Source organism: Nicotiana attenuata, unplaced genomic scaffold (assembly GCF_001879085.1).
Source record: "Nicotiana attenuata strain UT unplaced genomic scaffold, NIATTr2, whole genome shotgun sequence".
NCBI lineage: Eukaryota > Viridiplantae > Streptophyta > Magnoliopsida > Solanales > Solanaceae > Nicotiana > Nicotiana attenuata.
The window spans coordinates 552,038-558,675 of record NW_017670493.1 but is presented as its reverse complement, the minus strand read 5'-3'; the positions used below and the strand labels follow the sequence as shown (position 1 = coordinate 558,675).

Genomic DNA, 6,638 nt, shown 5'->3' with positions numbered 1-6,638 from the left:
ACAAAAATACATGATACACTCCAAAATACACACTGTGCACACATTACACATACAAAATTGTATATAATTTATATGCACTATGTTTACATATTAGAAAATACACATTATATACAATTTTGATACATTATTCAGACATATTATACATTCACGATACAAAATACATTTGGGGTACACAAATATATACACTTTAGATACACAAGCACACTCGAGATAGGCTCAATATACACCAAGGATACACTGTCGAACTTAGGATACAATATTTATACATTGCAAAAAAGAGTTGCTCTATCGCACCAGGCAGGGGTCGAACCTACGATCTTCAGCTTAGGAAACAGGCGCTCTATCCACTGAGCTACAGGCGCTTATGTTGTCATACTCATTCCTTTCGGCTACTATATGCAATACTTTTGGGCCGAAGGGCCATTGTTTGTAAGTAGGACAAACCATGGGCTATTAAAATTTTGAGGGGTTATAAAGGGTAGTTTTCTCTAAGATCTATTGCAACGCCAATCTTAAGCAATTGTTGGTTAGCCATGAGATGAGAAAACTTGTTCAAAACATTGTCACCATATTAACTCTAGAGTTAGAGTTATTTCATTGACAAATTATCAAGAATTAATCCTTGATTTAGGAAGAGAATCTACATGTATTTCTTTTGTCTTTAGTTTGTATTGAACTACTCATACATTTTTAAAAATATCATGAAGAGAGTACATTAGAGTAATATCAAATCTTACATATAGTGCACTGCCTAGATCAACAACTGACTCACTATTTAAGAAACATTAAATAACAATTACTGACAACTGTATCTTTTAATGAGAGATTTCATGAGTGCACGTCAAGATCAACAACTGACTCACTGTTTAAGAATATTAAATAACTGCCGACAACTCTACCTTTTAATGAGAGATTTCATGAGTATTTTCAACGTATTTATAGATACTAAAGATTCGAAGTTCAAATATCTCAAATTCCAATATTTAGGCACTAAGCAAGGGTTAAACATAAGTTGACAACTACACATTTTAATTACTTCTATAACTATGCAGTATAAGATCTTATGCGTGTTTTTTTTTAATGTTATAACATGTATTAAATTCTTCAGTTCTAGTCCAAGAATATGCAGTTGCAGCTTTTGTTCCAGATTAGTACTAATTAATATCATAAAATATCTATTATTATTTGCTCCATTGTACTAACAGCATGCTTCATTGGAACTTTCATTGTCCATGTAAGAATACATAATTATTGGGAACTTGGCTGCAAAAGTGGACGGCGATCAAAAAAGCGTGTTCCCATCATATTAGACGCACAATTTTTGATCTCTGCTTGTTAAAGAAAAAACAAAGGTCAAATTTAATAATGATTAATGCAGGATTCAAATATAATAAACTTAAAAAAAAGTATTAACTTGAGTGTGAATTGAACGAAGGAAAGCCTTGGCGTAATTGGTAAAGTTGTTGCCATGCGATAAGGAGGTCACATGTTCGAATCGTGGAAACAACCTCTTATAGAAATGCAGGATAAGACTGTGTATAATAGACTCTTGTGGTAAGGACCTTTCCCGGACCGGGCTTATAGCGGGACCTTAGTACACCGGACTTCTGTTAGGTGTGCATGGGATCTGTAGTCAGTTCAACTCGGACGTTGTAGCAGTGTGAAAGCATTATAAACTACAATTTTATAATGTATACAACCTTAATTAGCAAAATCAAAACCAAATAAAAGTTAAATCAATCAAATTAATGAGGAAGAGTGGCTTGATATATACCACTTCAATTTGTTTTCTTATCTTGTGCACAGTAATGATAGAGAGAGATAGGACCTTTTTTTTAAATCGAAGAATATTATATATGTAACATAACTTGATGGAAAATTTGATTATGGAGAGAGTAGGATTTATTAAAGCTTGAGGTGTGTCAATGTCATTATTCTTAAGGATATTTTGCCCACACAGTTGATAATAGGTGAATTTGACTATAATCAAACCTTAAATAATCACCTTCTTGTGTAGTTTTAATGTTAGAAGTGATAACAAAATGCTCTTATTAGTGCTTTTCATGATTTGCAGGTGATATATGTATAAGGAAGGCTAAGGAGCAGTTTTGGAGTCAAAATTGATGAAAAAGAGGCCAACTGTGAAATTTCCCAAGTGAACCATGCAAAACAGGCCGAAGATTCAGAGCACTGGGTCCACCGCGGTTCCACCGCGACCGCGGCAGAACCGCGGTGGAAAGCAGCTGCAGAACTTCAAGGATTCCGCGAGGGTGTTTGGCCGCAGTTCTACCGCGACCGCAGCAGAACCGCGGCAGGTGCAGAAACTTCAGGGACCAAAGTGTCAATTACGGGATTTTTAGACCTAAACCCTATTTAAAACATTAGACTTCGCCCAAGAGAGGCATTTATTGATTTTTAAGGTTTCTTAGCAAGAAAAACCATTGTGAGAGAATACTCTAAACATCTTTCTTCTTTTCTTTTGATTTTTATGATGAATTCAATCTTAGTCTATTTTCTCATAGCCATGAGTAGCTAAATTCCTTGTCTAAGGTTTTGATGGAACCTATTGGGTGATGAACTTCTTGTTTATGTGAATACAAATTGCTAGTTTAATCTCTATTTGTTCAACTTCGTGTTCGTTGTGGTTAATTGACAGGATCCTCAATTAGCTGTGCCTATTTAGTGTGCATAACTTGGAAAAGAGTGCATATTTAGGGTATTGTTGAACAACACCACTCCTAGATTATTAGAGGAATCTATAATTGCGGGTTTAAAGGCGGGATTAGGGATAACGAAGCCTTGGGTGTAATCTAAAGTGAATCGTGCTAAATAAAGTAAGCTAGTGTAGCTCGGGAGAGTGCAATAGTAAATTACTGTGATTACTCGGGAGAGATTTGTGGTAAGATTAGTGTTAATGATTGATAGAGATGTGTGGGTAAATTTGTATGAGCATAAACAGAAGGGATTCCATCAATAGGGGAAATCATTGCCTTAGCTTTTCCTCATAATTGTTTACAACCTTATTAATTTAGTTTACAGCTATTTAGTTACTGACAAGCTAGTTGTTAAAGAACACTCAACTGAGATTTGAATATTTGGGAAGCTGGTTCTGGAGAATTAGTGGGTCTGAAGATAGTGGTTGATAGGTTAACTCTCTGTGGATTCGACCCTGGGCGTAATACTCGGGTTATATTTGCAACGTCCGCAGAGTCCTTTTTATAAGGCATTGTTGGGCGTGATCACCCCCCCTTTATATTTTGCACATCATTATTCAAAGGCATCATGGTTCGGAGGCCCCATTATCATAGCCCGAGAACGTCATTTCATAGCCTGCGAATCCTTTATTATATGCTTCATGGCCCAGGACGTCATGGTCTGAGGACGTCATCCTGCCCATCCGAAGACAGCATTAATGGTCCAACGGGAACTTGCATCACGTTTAAGTTTATGCACGATATGTTTGTATTGCTCATCTGCAGGTACACCAGCTGGAAACGGCCATTACAGCAGGAGTGATCTCGCTCCGGTTCCCGCAGCCCATCGGTCCCTGACCATCCTTCCCAACCTAAATACCGCGTCCGTCATTCGAAATCTCCATCGGCATGTTCTGTCGGCGGACCCTGAATTACATATGGCCTGATTCCTGTAATACTAGGGATATGTAGGCAGCTCAGGAGCCAGAGCTCGGTCAAGACCTTTTTATATCATTTCTTTCGGTCAAAATTGGCCATCATATCTTTACCCGACAACTCTTTCATCCTTCCCGGGTAAAGAGGGTTAGCTGTTGATACCCAATTTTTCCCTGCCTATTTTTTATGCTCAAAATATTCTCAAAATAGCGTGTGTATGTTTGCCCAAAAGTTTGGTATTTCTCCTTTAATTTTAAAGATTTCTTAGATCAATTTATTGTCTATTTTTACACTACAAAATTCAATAATTATTTCCAAACTAGCATTTTTGGTTAATAAATTATTTCATTCTCATATTTATATTAAGATATAATTAAGGTGATTTTTGCATATTTTTTATAAATTTATTTGATATTTCAAAGCTAAAATTGCATAAAATTGCAATTATAGCCTATATTGCGATTAATAGCATTTTACAATTATAAAATTGCTCCCAGTATTTTTAGATTAACATTTATATATTTTTAATTAATTCAGTGCTTTTAATTTGTTTTTAAAATTATTTCAACTATTTTAATTAAATTAAAAAGGGAAAATTGGCTATTTAATATATAGCCCATCTACATTTCAATTATAGCCCCATTACAGTCCCAATTTAAACCCAATTTCAACCGGCCCAATTCCTAAAATCAACCCAACCCCTGACCCAATTAAATTACCCGACCGTCCCCCCTTTAAATCACACCCGTTGATCTAAAAGATCAACAGCCCAAACACACCCTTTCCTTTTTAATTTACCAAACTCCCCAACCCTAATTCATTTCTCCTAACCCGCCGCCCTTGAATCCCCTTCCTCTCCCATTCTCTCTGCAAACCCTAGTCACCGCCATCCAAGATAACCCTAATCCCTGCAATTCTCGCCGGTTTCCATGGCTTCTCAGGCCATGAAACCCTCATACTCACCTCCTATTGCTCCTGTGTGCTTGGTATTCGAAGGTTTGGGGCTAGACCTCAAAGGTCTCCACTCAAACCTTCACCGATTCGAGGATTCCGGCCATCTCCGGCCTTGCTCCGGTGGCCCTTGATCTTCTGAGCGTGATTCTGACCTCATCCGACTTAGATCGGACATTTTCGAAGCCTTTCTCATTCTAGGGTTCATCTGAAACCCTAACTATCGAGGTTCTCTCCGATTATTTTTTAGATCTGTTATATGTTTGCAATATTGCTTAAGTTTCTTAAACGTTTTCTCCGATTTTCTTTCAAAAGTTACTTCTTTTCGATTAGGGTTTCTGGAAAAAGGTTCTCGAAAATGTTTTTGACTCTTCTTCTTCTTCTTTTCTTGGTGTGAATCGATCCCTGCTATATTCTTGTTTGCTCTTTTCTGACTTGCATGCTTTTTCGTGTGTTCTTATATTTGCTGTATTATGAAGTTTCCTATTGCTCTCACATGCCTATCTTATGTGTTCCTTTACTGTGTTTTCCTACTGAGTTTTAGTCCTTTGTTTGCCTTTACAAGACTTTGTTCTTTCTAGATGTGTTTCATAGACTATTTCCTTAAGTTTACACTACCCCTTTATCCCCTGAACTCGTTTAAATTCCAAGTTTTTCTTGAAACTAGTTCCCTGTACCTCAAATTAGTTTCCATGTTCTATTTGCCTTGAACCTGCCATTGTGCTTGTATGTTTTCTCATGAGACTCTGAAAGAGGCCTCTAAGTCTGTTTCAATAGCTTGCCTTCTCATCTCTGTGTCGAGTTCGAGTTTAAAAACCCTAAGATTGGGGGTTTCTTTGGCAATTTTGATTTTGTGTTTGGACAGGGAGAACTCTCAGACTCACTCCGAGTTTATGAACTGAATTTGAACCTTTTCTGCGTTTGTGATTTTGAAACGTTCTTGCTAGTCTTTCGTAATTAGCATGACATCCTTCTTGCTTGACATGTCTATGTGTTTCATATATGAGAGCTTCTCTTTCAAAGGTTTTGCCAACGGTTAATCGATTCTGAATCCCTTTAATGTTGCTTACTTGATTGTTACTGATTTTCCCCTAAATTAAACTTTCCTTTACCACTTTTCTGACTCGGTTCAATCGAACAAGGCTTTCAACTTGGTTCTTTTACTGGCTGTTTTACTGATTCCCTTTCCTTGTTTTTCACAAATCAAGTGCCACTAGACTTTTACCTTAAATAGTTTTTATGTATTTACCCTTTATTGTACTGCTTGGGAAAATATTCTGATTGACCCTTTCCTTAATTATCTTTACCCGTTGGAAATCAGAATCCCTTAATTGAAGGGAAATTGATTTTCAAGGTTATTTTTCTTACCTTTTCTTACTTACTTGCTGCACTATAAAAGGGCCTTCCCTTCTATACTTTCAACAATACTCACTCACTGATTTTCGAATCACAAACTCTCTTGGACTCTTTACTCTCTTCTGAGATCTTTTGCATTGCTTGCTCGCAATTTGGCTTACCAAAGCTTATGCTTTTTGTTTATTTTTCTGAAACTGGTATGTCCTACTTTTGATTCTAGCATCAACTCCAATGTGTTTATTTACAAGCTTTTATGCCCATGCCTACTTTACTGCTTTGTAGAGTTCAACTTTAAAGTAATGCTCATGTCTTGCCATCTGTTGCTGCAATGAATCCCTATCCCCATCCCCCTTTTATGTGCTTGGGCTGTAGTTTAAGACATAGCAATATACAAAGTTATTGTCATGGATTAAAACTGGGTCCTTTGGATCCTAGCCTCTTTCAATTTCCCATACCCCCATTCCCTTATGTGTATTGAGTTAAGGTATAGTCTGGCAGCATCCAAGTTGCTGTCCAGGGCTGAACCTGACCTTCAAAAGGTCCTAACTCTTTAAATTTTAAGCTGACCGGCTGGTCAGGGGTGTGTCAGCATTCCAGTTGCTGGGCATGACCACCAGCCTGCCCTAGCTCCCCCCTAATTCCCTTTCATTGCACTTACACTTACTCCTAGTCTCTAAGTTCTGCCCCCCTCCTATGAGCCTT

The 6,638-nt window shown here is 37.3% G+C and overlaps 1 non-coding gene across 1 annotated transcript; it reads right to left on the bottom strand.

Moving 5' to 3' along the window:
* Window positions 1–289: 289 nt before the first annotated feature.
* Window positions 290–362, bottom strand: TRNAR-CCU. Its single transcript has one exon. It is a non-coding gene; the product is annotated as a tRNA-Arg (tRNA).
* Window positions 363–6,638: the final 6,276 nt, after the last annotated feature.